The sequence below is a fragment of the Typopeltis vanoorti genome, chromosome 1 (assembly GCF_054136105.1).
Source record: "Typopeltis vanoorti isolate ZY-2024b chromosome 1, IOZ_Tvanoo_1.0, whole genome shotgun sequence".
In the NCBI taxonomy this organism is placed as follows: domain Eukaryota; kingdom Metazoa; phylum Arthropoda; class Arachnida; order Uropygi; family Thelyphonidae; genus Typopeltis; species Typopeltis vanoorti.
Genome location: NC_143549.1, coordinates 80,123,533 through 80,149,381, shown reverse-complemented (window position 1 = coordinate 80,149,381; position 25,849 = coordinate 80,123,533).

Below are 25,849 nucleotides of genomic sequence, written 5' to 3'. Positions count from 1 at the left end.
TTCCATCATTGCCATGTTCAATTGTCGCATAGTTAGCTAACTGAACATGACACAAGTGGTACGTACATCAGTAATGGATGCATTATAACACCGTCAGAATTACACATAAAATCGGGAATAGAAGTACAGTAACGAAACGCAATAAAATTATTTCCTGATCTTTGTCAAAGACTGGGAATTCTGCTAAATTATCCTTCGCATCAGTTTCATCTGTTGCATTATTAGTATATCTCTCTTACTGTGTGTGACATTTAACTCACGAGTCAAGAAGGTTAACTCCCTTTGACTAAAATAATACGATTGCATTTTATCACTGCAGTTTATCGTTTCGTTTGTACGTATCATATGAAGCATTTGTTAGCAGGAGAATACAACTGATATTTCTAGAAAAATCCCTATTACTTTATTATTAATAGAGCCTGTGTAGCTCAGTGGATGTGGCATTTGCATCCCACAGCGCTTGACCGCACGAAGGAAGACTTACTTTCGAATCTAGTCGGCGACTAGAGGAAATTTTTCTAGGCCTTTTTTCGACCGGTTCCTGAGTTAGTCGATCTCTGACACGGGCAAGCGGGTTTTTCGTCCCGTAAACTCAAGGAAACCGACCATAGAACCCACACATTATTTCAGACATTAAATATATTGTGTTCGGATTAGGGACCACGAGATGGAGGCACATATTGAGTCGTCTCTCTCTTCATTGTGTGCCGCTTAATTAATGATAGCCTTGGGACATCGATCTCTGATTGGGTACCAGTGGAGATTGAACTGCCCACTCAGTCTCCAAAAGTTAGATAGGGCTAAATGGCCTCGCCTGATCCCTATATGGGATTAAAAGGTGTGAGCTGATTTTTTTTCTTTATTATTAGGCAGTTAATTTGCTTATTTACCAGGCTTGTCGGAGACCTAAAGTGACTGGGCTTTAGTGCAGCTGCCGAGCAATGCATTATTTTAACTTCGATTGGAAAGATTTGGATTCGGATACCATTCTAGGATGCGAGGAACCATTAAGGGATTTTCAATTGAAGGTGACTTAGCTGGTCTCATTGGAGGGGAAGGAGAGTTCATTTAAGAAACTCGGACTTTTTACCAGAAATACGGATAAAGTGGACAGGAGAACCCACGCAATAACGCGGGTGTTCTTCTGTCTACTTTGTTCAGTATAACGCAATTACTGAACCTCATCGTCTTAGTTGTTTCGGTCGTAATTAACGCCAAACCAAAACTGGATTTCTAAAAATTCAGTTGCTGTAGTATATTCAGCATTTAGAACCATGGTGGAAGGAAATTCCGTGGTATTGTAATAGTTATTTTATAACTATTAAAGATGAATCCAAGATTAACGCAGCAACGAAAAACAACAAAAAAGTGTTGGTCTTCAGTTTTCTGCTATTCGACTCTAAAAGTTATTATTATTATTATTATTACTCTAATAATGACAGTATAGTAATTTTCGAGCTTATAATTTTAGGAGACGAAGAGACTGTAGCACCACCTCCTCCTATTGGCGCATTTTAACTTTGGCATTCCTTACTTTTTATTCAATTACAAAATATTCCGTTATTTATCGGAGTGTTCATAAAATTAAAAATAAACAGAACGTACAAAAATATCATTATAAAGTCATTATAAAATGACTGATCTTCAGAGAGTTGAGGCTGCCAGTAAAGCAAACAATAGGACTACATGACGAAGCCTGGTGTGGTGGCACATTACCGGGCATCGGAGTGACCATACGGCTTCTACAGCTGCCCAGTGAACATAGAGACAGATAATATAATTAAAAAAGTAACATTACCTGATGCACAGGCAGGTACTGCTTGTTTGTATGGATATGTGGTAGACTCCCAGGCAGAATTATTCAGGTCATTATGAAGAAGTGGGCCACGCAAGATTTTAGTCGGTGGGGAGCATCCATTTTGCTTGAGGACCAGTTTAAAAGGTCGAAAATTCTGAGTCAAAAACAAAAACAATTTGTATTTCAATGAATTAGTTTTATTTCGTGCTTTTAAGTTACAAAAATAGTAGTATTGTTACAATGATAAATATTAATAGTACAGACTCATATGAGTCACGGTTTTAATTTGGTGGATGATAAACTATGAGGGAGAAACGAACACAATGCAGGCGATTAAGACTTTTTTTTCAATATTGTTTCTTTCTTTCTTTCAGAGTTAATACTTTTGATTTTAATTATCTGGAAATATTAATATTTCTGTAGGATGTATTACAATAAACCGATCAGTTTCATTTAGAAAATCAGCACGACAACGTTTTTATTTCAACAACATATTTAATTATTAAGAATAGCAAATAGAAATGAACAAAATTAATAATTAATACTTTAGTATTTTTTACTCTTTTAGATAAATTGGTTATAAAATTAGCATCTTTTTGATATTATTTATGTTCTTTTAAAATTTTTAATTTTCTTCTAAAAAACTCAAACTACAATAGATTTTATAACAACAACTAAAATAATTTATTATTAATCTTATTCTTGTATCTCGAAATAGAGCTAGCCTGAATTATCTCGACAAAAAGCTATCTTTCAACCAACATATCAAGTCTGCATGTGCAAAAGCATCTAAAGCCATAGCTCAGATCTACCCGCTAATTAATAGAAATAGCAAACTCAGCAACAGAATCAAATTGCAGCTATACCAGATGACGATTCGTCCTATAATCACCTATGCCTCTCCAGCCTGGAGCCACACCTCTAATACTAACATTATTAAGATACAGCGAGTGCAGAACAAGTGCTTGAGAATGATTCTGAACGCTCCGTGGTATGTTAGAAACAGCCAACTCCACAGAGACACAAATATTCCCTATATTCTCTCTTATCTACAATCCTTAGCATCCAAGTTTTTCCTAAAGACGTCCACACATCCCAACGATTTGGTTCAACAAGCTGCAGCATACGAGCCAACGGACATATTTAAATATAGAAGACCAAAAACTATATTAGCTTCCTATAGCGATACATAATCTCCATGCCCATTCAGGGCGAGCAAACTGCTCGTAAATTTTACCCTCACTGTAACCACGACAGATAGCGGGGAATATGAAAAGCATTTTGCTTCACCCTTAAAGAATAAATGTCAATTGTCAGCCTGAATTAATCGACCGTGAGATGCGGTGATTAATACCCTTGGAGGGTAATGGATGGCAATGCTGTAGCCAATGAAGTTCTAACTGAGGCTCGGCTATTGCTGTTACCCTCCTGCCATGATCAGAGCTTTAATAGCTCAATAACACTTTATCCCTACACTGTCCTCTACAGATAATGGGGAAAATGAAAAGCATTCTTGCTTCGCCCCTTTAAGCCAGTCCTTATAAGGATTATAAGCCTGAATTAAAAATTAAATATAGCATATGAATATTATGCAGATTTTGTTTTAACAGATTTATTTCACTTCCAATCTGAAACTTAGTAGAAAGCAGTCTAACGAGATCTGATACTTTTCGGATTACAGATACTTTTCTTCCCCTATTCTCTATCCAGAAAAATAAAGAGAAACTGTTTTTAAATCTCTGGGACATAAGACCCTCACAGGAATGCGTGTGGTTTGTTTTATTTTTCCCTTCTGTCTTAAACTAAACAGATTTTCTAGACACAAATTTTTTTACGATGATGTTACATGTTAACTTTTTCAACAGCTATGTTGTTTCGTATAGTTGGTACTTTCGGTGCGAAATTATGAGACACCAAATCGTTTCCTTTCTTTTCATTCCGAAATTTTATTTTAATATAATAATTTTATTAGAAATAGATAATAAACCTGGAAATAATATTTTTTTAAAAATAAAATATGTCTCAAATAACATATGATACTTGTGGATGAGAAAAACGCAGTCAAAAAATCCTATTGCATCAAAAATCAAACCTACCCTTGATATTAAGTTATATGTTTGTAGTCTTTAAGTGCAAATAATAATGATTCCAAGTCTTTTACATCAATGAAAGAATAAAATTTGAATTTATACCCTATCGGTAAAGCGGAGAATGTTTTTAATCACTAAACCGTCAAACCAACTTTTAGAATTAGATACGTTCTATATTTACTTCTTCCCCCCCTCAAAAAAGATCCTTCATACCAGTATGTTATTACTATATTTTACTACAACTTAAAAAAATCCTTACGATATCATTCATAAGCGTAACTAGGAGAAGCATTTGGCAAAATGCCAAGTCTTAAAGAATCCGAAATGTAGTAGAATTCTTCTTTGTGAGACAGATATCTTTGTTTACGCAATTCTAAACATATAGGCCTACTGTTATGGAACAAAAACGTGTTTATGTAAAAGGAAAATGTTCCGTTTTGACCGATATGTTGGCACATCCAGTTTCTTACCATGTAAGCTGAACTCGTAGTAGCATTCCTTATTTTATTATTGATTTACCGAAATGGTGGGATGTGTACAACATCCCTGAAGTATCTACACACCAGAATGAAGGGGGTACTGCAATTTGTCTTATTTTGACATTTCGGATACAAAAAAGAACAACTTTCATTTGAAATAGGTAACAGAAAGATCACAACCATCGTTCACGTCTTCAAATCAGTAAGAGCTAGAAATTACACGATACATAAGCATTCAAATAGTCCTTATAAGGACTGACTTAAAGGGGCGAAGCAAGAATGCTTTTCATCTTCCCCGTTATCTGTAGAGGACAGTGTAGGGATAAGGTGTTATGGAGCTATTAAAGCTCTAATCATGTCATGACAAGAGGGTAACAGCAATAGCCGAGTCTCAGTTAAAACTTCATTGGCTACAGCATTGCCATCCATTACCCTCTAAGGGTGCATTCAAATAGAAAGACTTTTTGTATTATAATTTTTTTCAGTTAAAATATATAATATGGTGTTTTTTGGTTTAATAAAAAAAAAACAAAATAAATACTAAAACATTTTATCATTATTTTCTTATTAAATAGAATATTGAAGTTTTCAGTATAAATCTTTATAAATAGTTAAAACTATCGTAAAATTAAAAAAAAAATAGCGTAGCTGACCCTGAATTAATGACATTCCTCAAAAGCATAAAATGAGTCATTCTAATTATATATATATATATATATATGTGTGTGTGTGTGTGTGTGTGTGTTATGTTTCGTTTCTTCCAGAAAAATGAAGTCAGTTTCAGCTAAATAGTATCCAGTGCAAGAGAAAAGTGTTTAAATATTAAATTACGTCTTTCATTTTACAGGTAGATATTTTGCCATGTATATTATTATAAAGATAAACCTCCCTTCCACTTAAGCAACCTTTTTTTTACTTCCCGTTTTTTTTTCTTCACAGAATACTTTCTTGCACGTGTGTGATACTATATATTTCTCACCTTTTTATGATAACTGTGTATTACTAGACTATTACTGATTATAATTATAATTTTAATAGACTATTGAAAGCAAAATGTTGTTCTGTGAATTTAGATTTCGACTGTGAATGTGCAATGTATGTGCTTTAATAGATTTAAAAATTATGGAAATGTTTGTAGAAAACTTAACATTTGTGTGAAAAAGAATGGAGTAAACCGATAGGAGATAATCATTCTTCAACATAATTTCTCTCTCCGGCTGCATCATTAGTTTTAGGGAGCTCCTAATAATACCACCCAAATTGAAACAACAGTAATCAATGTTCGGGAGGATCTATGATTAATATAGGATTAATATCTGTTCGGAGATAATGAATGCCTTTGTCGAAGGAGAAAATCCTCCAATTTCTTGAATGTTGAGGAGATGGTATTTGTAATACATTTATGCCAAGAGAGATTTGGGGTTATTCCAAGAAGTGAAACCTCGTCTCTTATGGGAAAAAAATGACTTTTTCTTTCAGAGTTACAGAAGTGTATATATATATATATATATATATATATATATATATATATATATATATATATATATATATATATATATATACTTCTGTAATCCTGTAGAATTCACATTGGCAATCATATCAGCGTTTTCCGTTAATTGAATTCGTACTCCGTTACTTTAGAGAGGATAATTAAAATTATAAAAATATGATAGTACTTTGGACTACTTTAGACGCAAAATAAATACCAGTGGAATAAAACATTTAGGGGAAAAAAACGAGAGTAAACAGGAATCACCGCCAGTTCACAAACCTTTACGCAAGAGAAAAATTACATCAAGATCCAGAGATCTTATGGCATAGACTGGAAAAAATACTTTAAAAAAAAAGGGGGGGGGATAATCATTTGCCATGATGAGGACAATTTTAGTGATCATCAAGGTAACTGAAGCAAAAGTAATGTGCCAGAATATTAGCTTTTCCTCTCGATATTGATATAACTGAACTGTTCGATGCAAAATAGGCAGAAACACGGGTGAATGAAAGTTAGGGTCAGTGGCTTTGGCAGTAGACCAGAAGGCATCAGTGCCAATTGGATAAGATACAAGTTTTTTTCTGCTTCTTTTGGACCGTGTAAATTTAGTTTTTGATATTGATAATTTGTTTGCATCCATTTTGTGCATTAGGATAAGCATAAAAAAAGCCGAACATTTCGATTATAGCCTGTTCTTATATATTTGATTCTTATTTGGACAAATCTTGGAACGCTTCTTGGGGATCCAAACTTTAGATAAGGAAGCGATTTAAAGCAGAATGGGGGGAAACTATATCCATACTTATAATAATTATTTTACTGATTTCAATACAAATGCTTGGATCAAAAGACTAGAAACAAAACCTAGCAAAAAAAAACGACGAAGGATGGTCACGATCATCACTCTGAATATTCTAATAGTTCCAACACAGCAACAAGAATGAGAGTGGCTGTGTAATTATTGCCCCACAGAAGAAGACAAACACCAAACCGAGATTAGAATCTCGGTATTTTATAACATTTCTGATGGTGAGGAAGGGACGTTCGGAGACTTGTTAGGATTGTTTGATATATTTATTTCGCTAGCGAATAATTTCGGGATCTAAATAAATAATTAATGTATATTTGATAATGACAGTATCATTACTAACATAAAAATCAATTAAGGCTGAACCCGTAGTCTGATCATCACAAGAGCCTGTGATGCATCAGGCTCTTTATTTTAAAATTTCAATGTCCCATCCAAATATCTCTTTTTCATCACAATACAATCGAAATCGAGTATGTCTACTTTGCAAATATCAGTTCGATATTCACGAGCAAATAATTCACTAGCAAATAAAAACAATAAATTAAAGCGCTATTGGCTAGGAGATATGAGTCAATCATATTTTCTATTTTCTCCCACAAACAAGTCATAAGCCGATTGCGAAATATTATATAGCTTGTTAAAAATAATAGGAAATCAAGCAATTCCTGTAATAAAAAAATTGAAAAAAAAAAGTCTATAATAAAAAGGTGTCTAAACCAATTAGTATTTATTTGAATATAATTTTAAAAAGTAATATGTGTATATATAGTTCTAGGATCTATATACCAAAGATGGCACGTCCGAGAATTTTGCTGGCACGTCAACGATTTTTAGGTGATATCCTTTTATACGCTTATAAATGATTCGATTTTTTAAATTGTTACAATACGTACACGTTAATTTTTGTTTTACACTAGAGAGCAGCTATGAAGATATGATTGGTGCGGTATTAACAAAAGATCGCGTGACCCAAAGACAGATGCAACCGGCAATTGTTGAGTTGAAATGTTAATTCTCTTCAACCGAATTCCATAACATCTGAAACTGTCATAACAACATTCACTATATATTTCTTAGTTTTAAGACATTCACGACAGGGTGTCGTTTATCGAACTTCTCATTACCAGCGGGCTCAACTCACACAAAGTTTCAACCCTTGGTTGAACTTTATTGCTGCTTGTTTGCGTTTGAGGTGGCATGGCACGCAAACTCATACACCCATTATATGGCATGTTTCAATTCGTGGTAGAATTTTATTTAAAGTTAGCTTTTATGATCTGTCATAATGACATCGAGAATTTCAAATGCAATAAAATAAACACTTATTTCATGTAATTGAAAAATTGGACAATAGTTTTTAGTTAGATACTGTGTTTCTGGTGCATCATATGGTTTTGCTTGAGTCTATACAGCATAGTTTCTGTAAGAGGGGATTTATTAGTTAGCGCCGTTTTTATTCCATCTGTCTCTAATTGCACTATTTGTTGAGAAATATATTAAACAGACTGCAAAAGTTTCTGTACCTTATTCAGGGATACAATAAAACTACTTGTTTTTTTGCATCTGCAGTATAATGGCTGTTGGGAAGGGCATGTTGTTAACCGCGGGGAACGAGTTACTCTCGACCCTACGTGAATGTGTTTAAACATTTTTCGTGTGCGAGGTATATGCAAAACTTTTTAATGTCTTTTTTTCGTGAAGAAAAATCAAGAGTGCGAGTTATACGCGAGGGCAAGTTATATTCGAGTAAATACGGTAAGCATTTCGCTCACTAGTTGACATCCTTCTGCTGCTTCTCCTGCTCAGCTGACTTGTATGGTGAGTTACAATGCATACATATTTTTCTCACTACCGTTTTTCTTTCCAACATCATTAAAATCAATTTAATAATACAATAATCAATTTTATACTGAATAATATTATAAATTTTTGGTGATCAGCATGGGATATGTCAATGATAATTAGCACAAATTAATTTAATGATGTTGGCCTGAGGAAACTGCAATATGCTACACGATTTCATTAGCCCAGTGATTGATAACTAATTTAAACGTACTTTTATATTTGTTAAATTAGTTAATTAAGTTAAGTTAATTTTCTATTAATTTTTCCCCATTAAAAACTGCCTCCGGCACGTCAGCAACTCGATTTGTGAATTTTTTGCACCGTACATAAAACGGTTCGCCACCACTGTATAGTTCTAAGATAAATTAGGAAGTACTGGATTATATATTCACGGTATTGCTATCAGGTATGTATGTTGACAACATTTTAAAATTAGGACTTGATCGGGAGTTCTAAACAGTGAATGTGAATGCCAAAATGTGCTTAATTCTCCCCTTCCTCGACCGTTGCAGGAACATAAAATTCAGCACGTGACCATTCCGGTCTTTGTACTGATTCAAAAATAGTCCTTGGAAGCAAATGAAAGGTTAACTTCCTTCCTGATTTACGCTTACGCGCAGGCCACACTTCGCCTGCAGGTATTCGAAAGCAAATTTGATGAAATAGGTTGCTTATTCCTTAAGTGGGAAACTTTTATCATCTGATAAAAGTTTCCCACTTCATAGACGGGATCCGAACCAGTGTCTTTCCAATCAAAGAGCTCGGCTCATCTATACCAACTGAGCTACGGTGGCTTCAGGTTACCTATACATGTAAAAATAAAGTGGTGTTGGAAAACTAAACTAAATTGCATAATGTAGAAAATTCAGCTTGGATTGGTCAAGGTAAATATAAACAAAAGACACAAGAATAACAAAAATAATTTAATATATAATATAATGTGTAAAATAATATGTAAAATCCAAGTGATTACGTACTACTATTAATAAATGTAACAAAATATCACAAAGCATTCTACGTCCTTATAAGGACTGGCTTAAAGGGGCAAAGCAAGAATGCTTTTCATCTTCCCTGTTATCTGTAGAGGACAGTGTAGGGATAAGATGTTATTGAGCTATTAAAGCTCTGATCATGGCAGGAGGGTAACAGCAATAGCCGAGCCTCCGTTAGAACTTCATTGGCTACAGCATTGCTATCCATTACCCTCCAAGGATATTAATCACCCAGCAGTCTATGTCCTTATAGTCCTTATAAGGACTGGCTTAAAGGGGCGAAGCAAGGATACTTTTCATCTTCCCCGTTATCTGTACAGGATAGTGTAGAGATAAGGTGTTATTGAGCTATTAAAGCTCTGATCATGGCAGGAGGGTAACAGCAATAGCCGAGCCTCGGTTAGAACTTCATTAGCTACAGCATTGCCATCCATTACGCATCCAAGGGTATTGGATTGAATGAATCAATCACCGCATCTCACGGTCGACTGATTCATGTCAGACCCAGCAGTCTATGTAGCTAAAATACGCGTATATTAAAATATTTCATGTAAAAATTAAATTACTGTTGCCAAACTACTAAACTGCAAAATACAGAAAATTGGATAGAATTAAAAAATACATATTTTATGCGGCTATTATTATTATTATTATTCTATTTAATTTTATTTAATAATAAAAATAATAATAGGCAAAATGCAACTAATGGCATCGGTTAATAAATGTAAACAAACGTGACAAAACTTTGTGTGGCTATAGTAAACATAAAAAAAATAACAGAAATATTTAAAGGAAGTCAATTTAATGTATTAGAAATGTAGCGTTAAAATGATAAAAATAACATGTTTAGTAAAGTTAAGAATATTTGGAAGGAACAGAAAAAAAATCTTTCTAAGATATTCGTATTTTGGTGTCTGTATGAGTGTTTCAACAAAATGCATGTTGGAAGAACCCATTTTTCCCCTCCTTCAGGTTATCGTGTGCTTTTACAAAAGGCCTGGCCTCTATTAATTATTTTCCCTGCAGGACATCTTCGCATCTCGTTACCGACCGCCTCCGGATGTACGTCATTAGGAGGAGACTTTCGTTTTCAGGAAACGGTAGCGAAGCATAATTATCTGTTACGATCGACAAAAGGATGTGTAAATAAGCGAGGTAATTGTGAATGTACGTATCCACACTCGTGCACATACACACACTTGGTATTTCTCTGACTCGCAAATAGTGCAAGTTCTCGTCTTAGTCTTGGCAAACTCATAGAAAGAATATCACGTATTTGTGTCACAAGTGATGCTTGTAAAGTGATTTGAGTGCTTGAGGAATGCAATCGGATGGATTAACATAATAATAAGCTTGGAGTAAAAACTCTTATGTTGTGCTCAGCCAACACAAAATGATCTCAATTTTGCGTGTATTATTATAGAAATGTTTCAAATTCTTCGCTAGCAAAAACAAGCATTTGGAGTAAAAAGGATTATTTGTGGTCAAGATATGCATTTGATTTTTAGAATTTAGTCAGTTTAATATGAAGCCGATTTGTATGTTCATAAATCTTTTATAGATTATGCATCAGGCACTTTAGTAAATTAAAATAATGTGGCTCTGTTCACCAACCCCAATAACTGGATGTAAAAAGTTATTTTTTTTTTTTAATTTTATTTCGCTTTATTTTATCATTTATGTGAAGCAAGCATGTGATAGTTCGACTGGTTGACTGAGTGGAAGTGGATAGCATATCTTCTTTCCACCAAACAGGTTAAGGGTGGTTCGAATCCCGCCGTTGCCATGAATGCTCTTTCCACCATCATGCTTACTGGAGGCCTGAAGTGACTTGAGAAAGTTCCATGTTTGGTCTCTACAATTGGTTTCCAGGTTATTTAGCTCTCAACCCACCCACAGTAATAATACTAACGTACTATAGATTTATAACCGTTCGTGATAGGATTCGCATTAAAAAATTTCGACTCATTACATATAGATGATACCGAATGGTCCATACATCGGCAAGGCTATCTGCTCGAATAGAACACACACACACACGCACACGCACACACACAGTGCATTTATAAGCAATATCCCTTTATTGTCTTTTTGACCCGCATATCGTGATGATCCCATTGTAATTTACTTTTTACCCTTCTGGATGTTTGTTGCTTATGTTAAGGGCGTAAATAAACTTGCATTCTTAAAGAGAAATAATCATAAGAGTCACATAGCAACAAATATATTCTTATTACGAACAAAAGAGTTATAATATTGGAATTATATTCATACGGTGGCACTATTATAATTTGATGCAATATTCCAGTTTGTTGTTATCATTCAGTTACAAGTACGAAATTAACTGCAGACTTCCACACAATCATAAAAGATGCATTTAATAATATCATTATTCTATAGCAACATTATTCATCAGCATGCGAGTAATTCAAACCGAAAGCTATTTCGTATATGGTTTGTAGACATAATTTTATTTTAGTTAATTTTGTCATTAAAATAGTCCAAGTGACAAGGGATACAACTTATAGTCAACTGATAAGCAAATAAAGAAAGAAATTTATTATTTTATTTTATTTATGACTCATGGATCCATTTGGACTCACGAATATTCCATCCATATAATTTTTTTGCCCTGACTAATTTTGCTACTACAAATGATCTTTGAAATCATTAACAATTCGAAACATTTCAATCGAGACCTTAAATACGAAATATTATTAAACCCTTCGGCTAATGCGAATTATTACAATCAGTTACAATCCATACAAAATTATCGAACCATGACAATTTTGATTTTAATCTACTTACTACAGGAGCAGAAAAGAACAAGATGTACATGTGTGTGTGCGCGCTCATTTATTAATGGAAATTAATAAAATATTAACAGGCTATCAGATTATTACTATATTTTAATTCAATTTTTCCTTCTGTTAATTATTATCCAACAATTACAAATCATTTAAATATTTAAATAGACTGTACTTGTACTGACAATATAATTTAAATATTTAAATTATATTGTCAATTTATGCAATTATTAACGTGACAAAACAATGCATCGTTATCTACGATATCTTCTTTCAAGTTTTGAAGCCAAATTTGTTCATGAAATATTATGTAAGAGATAACTCCAGATGACATCGAGGTTCCTCTTCTCATAAGTTTATTCTTCGTAAATGTTGATTACAATATGCGCAGGTTAGTAATTTGTTAATATTATTATTATTTCAGAAAAAGTATTCACATTCATAACACGCACCACTCGATTTCAGCAGTTGGCGTGAAGAAGGCAGATTCCCTGTTCACGTGAGTGAAATATTTAAATATCACACACACACACATCAAAGAAGGCTCATAAAAGTTGCTCTCTACATATAAAAAAGGCTTGATTTTAATGTGTGCTGGATTTAGACAGATATGATGTAATTTTTTCTGAAGGCACATTCACTGTTTGGAGTTCTCAAACACGTGAGTGAAATTTTTAAATGTCACTCATATCAAAGAAGACTCGTAAAAATCTCTCTCTACATATAAAAAACAAGGCTTGATTTTAAGACGCTAGACTTAGACGGATGTGACGTAATTCTTCTGTAAAATCTACAAATAAAGTCAATCTTGCAGGAAATATACAAGTAAATGAAGTCATGCTTGATCATGTACCTTGCTGGTGGTGTTAAGAGTTAATGGAAAGCTAATCGCGGAGAGGGGAATGAAGAAGGGGGAGTGAGCTCAACATTCAAGATCAGTTGATTCACATGCGATGATAAACGGTTGTTGAAAAGAGGGAGGTGTTGTTCAGAATTACGCAGAAGCAACTAAGGCTATGAAGCCAGTGCTATTGCGTATCTTAAGTAAATGTTCTCCGGCTGGTTTACTTGTTTTTGAGGAATTAAAATATAGAAGCTACCGGAAGCGAACAAAACCTTTGAATCTTCATAAGTGGCCAACTAACTCACCTTTAGTTGAAAAAATTGGAAGAAGGAACAGACAGAAGAAAAAATATTTGAAATAAGCAGACAAATAGCTAGACATTGGCCTGCGAAACGTATAAGGTGAGTTTCTAATGCAAAATTAAAATGGAAAAAAAAAAAGAAAGAAAGAAAGAAAGAAAGAAAATGGCAGTTTTGATGCGGGAGACTCCTGATCTAGATTTTTGCTAATTATTAATCCATATATATATATATATATATATATATATATATATATATATATATATATACATACATATATATATATACATACATATATATATATACATACATATATATACATACATATATATATACATATATATATACATACATATATATATATACATACATATATATATACATATATATATACATACATATATATATACATACATATATACTGTATATACATATATATATACATACATATATATATACATATATATATACATACATATATACATACATATATATATACATACATACATACATATATACATACATACATACATACATATATACATACATATATATATACATACATATATATATATACATACATATATATATACATACGTATATACATACATATATATATACATACATATATATATACATACATATATATATATATATATATATATATATATATATATATATATATATATATATATATATATATATATATATATATATATATATATATATATATATATATATCTTGCTTAACGTATCTATCTTCATAAAATACAAAAGAAATACTATACAAAAAGACATTGTATTGCTTATTTATGCAAAAAAGTAGCATATATACCAAAAATATATAGTTTCTCAGCGCTAGGATTTTTGTCCACAGTCAGTTTTGTTTTTATTATACAGAGAACGCATATTTTGGTTACTTCGCTCGGTACCATCTTTCCACTATTAAATCGGTAGCCATTATTCCAAAATTCAAATCGAGTCTCGAATTCAATTTCATATCATTGAAGAAGGCCGACAGTGCCAGTTTCTTACGCAAACCTTTGCTTAACGTACCTATCTTCATAAAATAAAAAGAAAGCCTATTTAGCATGGCGAAGAAAAAGAGAAGAGCCACCTCTCTTCTCTTAATGGGATCATAGGTTTAAGAAACATTTCTACGCGTTTCTAGATGTGTTTGTATACGGAGGGTAGTTCGCAGTGATTATAACGACGTAGAAACTACACGAAATTTGCTTAGTGTCTTAGTTCTTTCGCTGATCTCATTACGAGACCCGTGTCTGGTGCATTGTGTTTCGAGCGTTAGGTAATCCACACTGTAGTCTGTTCGTAGTGCCCTAACAAAGGCCACGCATCCATTATAATAAGATCCCAAAAGAAAAAACTTACTGAAGCGAAGTTCTTACAAAAATATTCTTATACACGATTGAGCATTTTAATCCATTTCTTGTCGGTCTCCGTAGGTGCCAACCAACAATAATGAAACTAGAAGGAGAAGGAGGGAAAAAAAAGAGGTGTATACAAAAGAACTTTGAAAAGCGTAGTTTTGCAATTATCTTGAAAAGCAAACAAGCTTCGGTGTGTTAATGTAAGATGTGTCTAAGCTCGTTGAGTACTACGTTGTTGACAAATATAGTGCAGGATTAATGAGAGACTCTATATGGATGAGCAATACTGTAATTCCCCTTATTTATGACTAAGCACAAGAAAAAAAAACTTATTTAGATTAAACAAAAGATAAAAAATGTGATAAAAATATCTTCTTGTTTGTTAACTATATTTTTAACATATTTTTATGTGATCAATTTTGAATTATTTGTTCAAATTTATGCTTCGCTAAGCAGCGGTGCTTTCATCTGATGAAAACGTAGTGAATTATTGTAGCTTATTTATGTATTCGTCAAGAACCGGAAAATATGGTGCCTTTAATTATTCCCACCATCGTTACGTTGGTGGGAATAATTAAAAGCAACATTTTTTCCCCTTTTCTTTTTTTGCTGTTGTTTATTCGTTTACCCAACATAATTAATGTTGGGTAAACGAGGATTCTTCCAAGAAAGTACCTATATAAAAATTAAATAAATTAACAAACCGCCGGCTTCCATGTCGATGTAAAAATAGTTCGGATATTTTGTTTGTTTTCTGTGCTTTTTGTTAAGATAATTTCTTCTGTCATTATCATCATTTCCGCTTATATACCTTTAAGGCACTTGGACGATAGGATAGGACAACACAAGTAAGATTTCACGACTAGCGAAATCTTACTTGTGTTGTTATTTTGAGATGGGCTATAGCCATCTCAAAATCTTTGCTATCGGAACATGATTTATCACATTTCATTACTTTTGTTTATAATTCCATAATTCCTTCATTGCCTGTTCTTTTATATGATGAATATTAGTTTTATCTAGGAAAAAATATATACCTCACTATAATTGTGCGTTTATTTACTTTTTATCTCTTGGATTCTAAAGTTTTGGAAGCACAAAGTTGAGAACATTTTTCTATGCTGGTTAAGGCTCTGAAGTCTGAAAAGGTATGAGATGAGCAACGTTTGAAGCTCGTCCTATTGAAGATTGATGAAATTCATGCAACATCCTATTGTTAGTGACTAATCCCGAGCTCTGTTTTCTGTTATACCAAAGTGACTTATAATAAAACAGATTCAATGCGTCAATATATATATGTATGTTGCAACATATATATATATTGATCGAAACTACTTTTTAACCATTTATTTAATATAAAACAAAGATTTTTAAAAAAGGTGTTTTACTAAATTCTATATATTTAAATAAAATTAAAATATAATGCAAGTTTAATAGTTCTAAATTATCATGAATTTTAATTACTATTTTTGTATAAAAATTAAAAAATTACCAGTTAGTAAAATTAAAATTAGTAAATTTAGATATATTTATTTCTTATCAGCTCTCTTCTCTAGGGCAATAGTGACGATGCTAATAACAGGGTTTTTCCCAACAAAACAGATACGCAAAGAACACGAATTTGACAGATATAGCAGACTTATGTAAATATGATTAACTGCTGTCTCATAGCATTAAGTATGTTCACATGATGCCAAGTTACTTGGCTGCGACAGGCTATTGAGTTTGACGTTTATCCTTAAGTGAAAGTTAAAAAGAGATATTTATTTAATATTTATTTAATATTAATATTTATTACATGCTACTAGAGAAATATCAAAAACATAATACGTAATCGTCTTTATTATTTAAAATATATAACAAAAAAAAAGATTTCTTATTAAATTTTTAGTTCAAGAACCACATTTGATTGGCGGTTATTGTACTATAGCAGGAATATGAACAAGGTGTCATTGCATACAACAATCTTTTGAGATGGTTCCAAATACGTCTGCACCGAACTTTTTAAAACCAAAACTCTTTTTAAACATCCCAACTAAACAAAAGGGAAATGAAAATATAGTTTTCATTAGCAAACATTCCCAGAGGAATTTTGAATGCATAATTTATCTGTTTAAAACAAAAAGAACTCCACGTTCCTCTTTTAAGCCCCAGCTGCCCTCGTACAAGCAGTGAATGGGTTCTATGCTAATGGTAAGTCAGTGTTTTTGTGTGTAATCCTTTAAGTCAGAAATGGGCCATAAATGCCAACTTAATCTCTTAATTGTGATCGCTGTGTGAAATCCTTGATTAAATTCTTAAGGGAGATAAAAAGACAACACCGAACAAAGAACTTTTTTTTTTTTCTCTTTTGTCTTTTGACTAAAAAGGAATAGAAGCCGAGACAACGCTTGAATTAAGTAAAATCAACTAATATTCACTTAACAAACTCCATGTTTCTCGGAGAGTCTTTAAAACGCATAAATGGGTGACTTTCTTGAGTTGAAACAGTTTAATGCGACTGTATTATGCAAACGGAAGCATCCCTAATGCTCTACATCAGAATAGCGAGCTATTTGCTTAAATAATTTAGGTTAGAGAAATTCGAATTAAACAGTCGGCATTATTAAAGCACTAACTCTGGTAGGCCATGCGTGTGAAACGTAAGTGAGATGGAAGATCTACGCACACGGCAAGCAAAGTTGGGTGGTCTAGAGGCGGAAAAAAAAAAGTAAGTAAATTGAGAGAATAATTGGGATGGGTACTTTTAATGACAAAAACAGCTGCACTAGTTTTCACTGTAAAGAGGATAAGGTTTATTAGAGCAAAGTACCATTACGAGCACTTATGATCATCATACGTTGTTTTAAAATAACAGTAATTATAACCCTCGTATGAATGGGTAAAAATGCTTGGAAGGAAGAACCAGCAACAAGGAAAACGTAGTAATAAATTTTGTCTTAAGTAATTTTAGATGACTGGTGACCTAAGGAGTTTAGCAGGTCAATTTTTAATGTAAAATTGTCTCTCTTATGTATTCTATTTCTCAGCTGAAGGACACGTAAGTATTATAATTACTCATCAATTAGAAATAAAGTAAATCATTACTAGAATTTAATATAATGTATTAGAAGACCTACATATGGATAGAACGGAAATATCAATATATCTCTGTGGCATTAAATAAATATCAAAAACATTATTCTTTCTTTCTTAATCCCCTCTTTTACCTTTTACGGTATCGAGGTAAGCATTCTTACAATCATAACAATTCTCGAGGTGGTTAGCGCATGCCTCCCCCAGTGTGTCGTATGTCTGTGTTCACGGGGAAGGTTTACTGTTTTAGGGGACGAAAAATCCTAGTTTCCGGGTGAAAAAACTCCCCACATCCATAGGAGGCGGGCTAACTCATCTTTTGTTGAAAGATGATCAGATGAAGGTTCCTCACGTGACTGAGGGGATTCGAACCCAGGTCTTTCCGACCAAAGTGCTTCGTCTATACCGACTGAGCTGCGGAGGCTCGAAAATATTATTTTATTTTTGTAAATATAACTTCAAAAGCTGATATCAGTGTTCCAAAGAACATATTCTAGTCCGAACTTCTTAATAAATAATAATTCAGGGTACCTCAGGTCATTAATACCCTCACGACTGCTCAAGTTGGTTTTCATAACCATAATTTTTAGATAAGGTGATTCAAATCGTCTGTCTAAATGAAATAGGCTAACTCACCTTTCATTAAAAATTCCAGATAAAGGTTCTTTGCTTTCTAGACGGAATTCGAACCGAGGGTGGAGAGCTTTCTCTCGGAAACTTGGTTTTTTGTCCCTGAAAACAGGCAAACCGCCCGTGAAGACAGTAACTGGTTCTCGGAACTCAATTACATTAGTAGCCACAATATTTGGATATAGACAATCTGGCGTACTGATTGAAATCTTTTCCTTCTTTGGACAAAGCAGTGATCGGATCAAATATCGACTGCATTGTCCAAATGCTTACAGCTAATTTTCACTCGTCGTTTGATTTCTTCCAGGATATTTTGATCTACTGATATCCATTGGGTTAAAATAGTAGCATTTCACTTGCTCAATATCATCGTCATCATCGCTTTTTATTATTTTTAGTTATACAAGCTGTTGAACATAACTTCATTATATGCAACAAGGAAAATATCATTAAGGTCTTAAGCCTCTTTTGGTTTAAGACAATGGTTCTTGACGAATATATTTAAGCACTGATAAATTGGACGAGACAGATTTTTTGCTGAAGTAGGGATGACAGAATGAGAACTGCAAGTAATTGCCAATAGTTGTGGGATTTATTTTATACATTTGTATGGATATAAGGATTTAATCTTGTTAGGGTTAAATTTAACAATGTTGTTTACAGATTTCCGTATCAAAGTTGACTATTTTTCATCAAAACACAAATAGAAACAAAAGAATACAAGTATCATTAACTAAAATCCAACTATAGAAATATCGTAGAATACCACACAGTTGAAATCCATCCATGAAACTGCGATGATCACTATTATAGATTTTCAAAAAAAAAAAAAAAAACGAAAACAAATTACGATGCTGATCAACTCTAGCTATAATAACCAACCAATACGCTACAAACTCGCACGGACTTTACTTAATCTCCACTAAAGGAAAGTTGATATAATATGTTACTAGTCTTACTCTCAAATAATTTAAATTTCGCCTAATATCTAGTTGGTTTATGAGCTTCACAGCAGCCTGATTATCGGTTTCTCGTTCCTTTCTTTTATAATCTGATGACGAAATGCTGAAAACGGTAACATTGTCGTTGATAAAGCAGGCTTGTCATGTATACTACATATTTTGAAGTTGCCACTAATAATAATAATATTCGCATGGGGTTTCCCCCCCTTTCTCCCCCGTACCTTTTTGAGGAGCGGGTTGAGCACTCCTAATGAGGGATTAATATATATTATGACTATAAATCCGTGTGTGTGTGTGTGTTCACGGGACCGTTTTGCCTGTTCAGAGGACCGAAAAACCCGAGTTTCCGGTGGAAAAAAAAAACAAAAAAAACATATTCCGCAGTATGAGACCGGCGAACTCACCTTCAGTAAAGAGACCAGATATAGGTTCCTATACATCATAAACGGGAATCGAACCTAGGTCTTTCCGATCAAAGGACTTCGTCTATACCAACTGAGATACGGAGGCTTCCGAAGTTAGTACATTTAAATGCATTTTGTATATTCATAATGTGATAGTTTATTTAATTATATTCCTATTCTTGCTACTGCATGTTTCCAATTCCATACGTCTGCATTATTTTCTGTTGAACCCTTTTAAATAATTAACTATAGTCAATACTGATTTGATTGAAGAGTATCAATTTCCATTTTGTTTTGTTAACCTGAGCGTAATATTACATTACACAGAACATGTCACAGAAATCATGCTATTCAATTTATACGATTAATTGCATTTTTCTGGCTAGATTTTTTCATATTTGCCATTATTTGTAGAAGAAAAGTATAAACATGGTGTTATTGTGCTATAAGCTCTGGTCATGGCGGGGGAGTGGCAATAGCCACGCCTCAGTTGAAACTTCATTGACTATTTGGACCGTGTATGGAGGACTGTCTATCCTTCCTCTCCGAAATTAGTTGCATATTTTTCTATATTAATTCTCATATATAATAAATATATTAGTGTACTAGTGAATTTTTCTAAATAAATTTTATTTAAAAGTAATCTTTAAATTTTTATAAGAAACTATGTATTATATTAAAATTAGCAAGAAATTTTATACTTATATTTATATTTTTTTAAAAATTCGAAGGACTGGATATAGTTTTCAGTTCTGCATTTTACTTACCCTGCATGGTAAGCAAATACTATAATTCTTTGTTAGCAGAGTTTCTATTATCCTAATGAGGTATATTAGTACATATTGAGACAACTGCTGAGAAGAATGACTATGTAGTCATTAGTAAAGCAGTCAAATGATTTTATTCAAAATTAACTAGCCCAAACACGTCCGAATTAACTTGAATAAACATGTTAAAACGAAATCGCCAAACACGTCAAATAACACAAATACTCCCGTAAGAAGTGTTTTGTAAGAATTCATTTAAACCTCTCGATATCAATAAAACTCATTTACGATCTATTTTCTCCCTTAACGTCCATTCACAGTGAAATAAAGTAAATTTTATCATACTGCAAACAGAAAAGGGAAAAAATCAATAATGGTAACAGCAATGGCAGAAAGAAGGGTAGGGGGAACAAAGACCACAAAGTAGAAATGACGCCATAGATTTTGAATACGTGGCCTTCGCACCACCCGCTACAGGGTAACGTGATATTGGGGACAGGAATTAGCATGGAAAATACGAAGTTTCGCATCCTGGTATCGATTATCCATGATCGTTCTGGGAGTAGCTACAGCCTCCCGTACAAGACTCCACTTAAGTAGATTTGAAAGAGGAAGGATCCTAGACATTTCATTCGGAGCAATGTGAAATGCAAAATCGGCGCTTGATAGGTATCCTGAATTCTGCTATTCACTATAGCACACAAATCCAGCACTCTCTCTCTCTCTCTGTGTGTGAGAAAAGGTTCCAATGTCAATTGCCCACACCTCGCCAGTAAATTATTACCAATATTCTGGCTTCGATATTTATCGGACTAACAGCAGCGACAACAGTATAAGGATCCGATGAATATCGTGATGTAAACATCGCAATATTCAGCATTATATTATATAACTATATTTATGGTATTACGGTATGTTAAGACTTTATATTGTAAAATAGTGATGTTCAATTCCAACTTATTGTATAGTTGTTATACAATAAATTAGAATTGAATTCCTGCATTTGTTTTATTGTAGACGAAGCTACAAAGGGACTACAATTAACTTTATAAACAATTTTAGTCGTTTATTGGAATGTTTATGGCCCTAAACTAGCAAACTACAGACAAAAAGTGGGTCACCAATGTGCCAGTAATGAGCAACATATAACATCTTCCAGCCCAGTTATACCTTCTATTGATGTATGCTTTCCACAAACGAGCTCTGGGAAAAATATCATCTAGATTTCTTAGTAGTAGATGGCTAATATCGTCCACTAAAAATCCTACCTTATGGGAGTGTGAAGTGGCTGTGGCCGTGTTTAGGAGAGTTTTCTTCCAGGCTCCAGTTTTTCATCCCACAAAAACAAACAAGCTAAAAGAACTACAATCAACTAAGAAACAATACACTGGCCTCATAGCCTTAGATGCTTCGTCATAATACCGTGCTTGGTCTCAAGAGCAGGTTCTAATATCTTCTTCTCTCCACATACATGCATAGACTTCTCATATGCAGTGTGAGTAGCATCCTTCAAGGATGTATGACCGAGAAACCTTTCCGATTCGAAGGTATAGCAGTAAAGCTGTGCCCCAGGCTGGCCACGAAATAGAATGAACCTGGTGGTAATGCATCAGGAAAATTTTCGACCACTAATCTTGCTGTCCTTTACTCTGCCAGATCTTGCTGGAGGGAGTCCGATTATAATGAAACGTGCAAGGCACCGTCGAGGCCACACAATGGACGGGAAATTGAGTCTCCTTTGTGTGGGAACATGTCCAGATCACTTATTCTTATGCTACGTTTTAATCAATTCTTTCCCATACCCAAACATGAAAGAAATTATCTATAATTAGTATCACTGCGAATCAAATAAAACTTCGCAAAATAATATATATATATATAAAGAACAAAAAACTAACAAAAAGAACAAGGTATACAAAATTAATATAGCAAATGATTTCTATATCTATTTTACAAGCATTTGTGGTCTTAACACCGACATAACCCACATGCCTCACCACCCACTTACCTAAATCAGATTTTTTATTTCTAACAGAAGTTCCCCCCCCAAAAAAAATAAATAAATAAAATAATAATAATAATCCAAAATAGTTCATCAAAAGCAAAATTTTTTCCGAAACTTTGCTTTGATAAAAAAATTCGACGAATTTTTTTTTTTTTCTAAATTGATTTTGGCAAAAACTAAAAACAATTTGTTTTTAATCGAAATATCTTTCGATTAAACTAAAATAGAGAATATATTATAGATCCAGTCATATTTTATAGCCAGAATATAGAAAGAATCTTAAACGTATTGAAATATACCAGAGAAATTATGAGTATAACCGACAGTTCGGCCGCATAGCTAGATCATATAGTTTACCTGCAATAGGTCCGCGCGGTTATCCTAGTGGCTTTACGCTTCGCAACCATATGCCTGGAGAAGGAGTGTCCTGGGTTCCATTCCCGTCGCCGACGTGAGGAGCTGAAGGATCTTCCTCAGCCATAGCCAACTTAGCCGGTCTTGGGAGTGGACAGCAGGGTTTTCCCCCCCCAGTTTATCTGGGGTGTTTCATCCCGCAAGCAGGCAAATCGGCCCCGTGAACACACACGAACCCACAGCCATAAATACCCCGTTCCTATTGGGGGAGCTCAACTCTCCCCAATAGGAACGGGGGAGAAAAGGGAGGAAACTCCCTATGAATGAATAAAATAAACCTACAATAGCACTAGAGGACTTGACTTCTTGTAAAAAAAACACCGGGAGGAGGGACCTAGAATCACCTGGACAGATAATATTAGAAAATGAGCTAATTCTTCGTTCTCCACTTTGTTAAGGAGATCCCAAGATAGAAACTTCTGGAGAGAGTATGTTAGGACTGTCGTCTTTATAGTGGCCCACCTAGACTATGGGTGAAGAAGAACCTTCGGCAACGAAGTTACATTCTCATAAGCTCCTCAGTGCACTTCGAAACTTTTAATTTTTTTATATTTTTAAACTTATTTTATAAAACATGATTGGAACAATAATATCATCCATTTTAAAACTTTTGTATCTCAAATTGAAGCGTTTGATGAATTATTTTTCGATTTCCCTGCATACTCTTAACAGAACCTCAACTGAAGGGTGACAATAATAACTCGGTTATTTGAATTACGGTTTGATGCCTTCCATCACTGAGTGATATTTATGCGTTGGTCAGATCTAACAACATCCCATTCAGGTTCTCCTCCCTTTGATTTACTCTGGATCAAAGTTTTCCTGCTTCGTTCTTTTGCATGCATGTTCATTGTCGTTATCGTTCTCCAAGTTCTAATTTACTCATTACTTCTACCTTACTGAATATCTATTTCGATAACTTTATTTTCTGTTGTGTAAATACTTTACCTCAGTCAGTTCATCTTGCTTTGGACTCCAATGGCTATATTTTAAAACTGTAAGAAGTGGTATTTTTGTTATCCAAATTTTCTGTTAGCAGTCATCTAACAGATTGTTCACCAACCTACCGGAATACCAAATATTCATCACTATTCTGCCAACGTCCTTGAAATTTTCGAAAACAGTTCTCCTTCAAATATACAATCGGTGCCAGCTCTCCTTTTGTTAACAGACGATAAACTCGTTTACATTTCTTTTTTTTAAAGGGATGTTCTTCCCCAATTCACTCTATATCCACTTTGGTACCAACGGCATTACAATGAAAATAATATCCTTCGTGATTTTTTGCTTGTCTGTCTCATCGTTTGATTACTCTTCCTATTTCCAATTTCTCCTGATCAATACTTATTCTGACCGAAGAATTTAAATCATTCTTGCTGGAATGAAAACCTTCATCCACTTTCCGTCCAAACTTCCTAACAACTTTGAAATCATGGTTGTCAATTATATGCGCCAGTGTAGTCTAAGAGAAAAACAAATTTCAGCTTCATACTCGGCCAACGCTGAGTATGAAAAAAATAAGTTCGGAACATTTCCAAGAAAATCAAGAATGAATTCGAGTCCAACTTTTAAAGGGTCAGGTACAGAAAACTTGTCTCTTGCTAGAATGGCAGTCATGCATTTTGATGTCCCCCCACCAAAATCGTATAATGATAACAATGATTACACTATATTGAAAACAGCTAACCACACGATTATTCTGTTCTTTTATCAGAATGAAATCATAATAATGCTGAATAGACAACAACAAACTTCTAGTTATGATTAAACGCTCACAATTTGTGCCCCAGAATGATCGCCTTACACTATATCGTCTTTACAAATTATCATGCTCATCAGCCATCTATAGAAATTATGGAACCTGAAAAGAATCTGAAAAATGTGGTCAGATTCAATGTCGATTCACAAAAAATCTCTTAACTGATGTTTGGAGACAACCACATCTAGGTTTGAAAAAACTCATATTGCTGCTCTTGAATTTCCTGAGCATTTGACTGTGTCTAGTTACCTACCTATAGGCTGCCTTCCACCTTTTCAACGGGATTGCAATTTCATTTGTCTTTTACTATGTCTCAATAACGGCTAGCTTCCTATCTTCAGATTTATTCCATTGTCAGAAAGGCTCAGAGCCCATACTTTCACCTACGTCCTTCATTCTATACATTAATCATATTCTCTCACTAACCTTAAATCTTAACCATACTTTTGCTAATGTCAGCACACGACATTCCTCTTCTTCATTTGGCAAAACTGTGTGGTGTTCCAGCATTCCAAGCTTCAAGCTCTTCCACGTAGACATAGTTTTTTAAACTGACTGCCTTACCCTTCTCCAATCGGGTAAGGACAACTATGTCAACTTCGATGCTACCAAAAGATAGTCCCATTTTTCACAAGAAAGATCTCGCGTATCTTCAATCTTGAGATCTCTAGAGATGATTCTTTCCTTGCACATACACATCATACCTATTTTCTCCTCAACTCCAAAAATGGCTTCCATCGTCTGTACAGCTTCTTAACCCATTCAAATCCCAAATCAGTTCAATTATAGCATAGAGAAAAGGACAGTCCAGTTAATAGATGATCCCTTCATATTCTCTCTCTCTCTCTCTCTCACATGCTGAGCTGGCTTCCATTTTTCTGCTTTATCGCCAAACCAGCAAAGACACGTGCAGCTGCTAGTTAAACATCCAGACACAGTCCGGCTTCAAACCCTACTGAGCTAACTTATTGTCCTCCTCTACCATGCT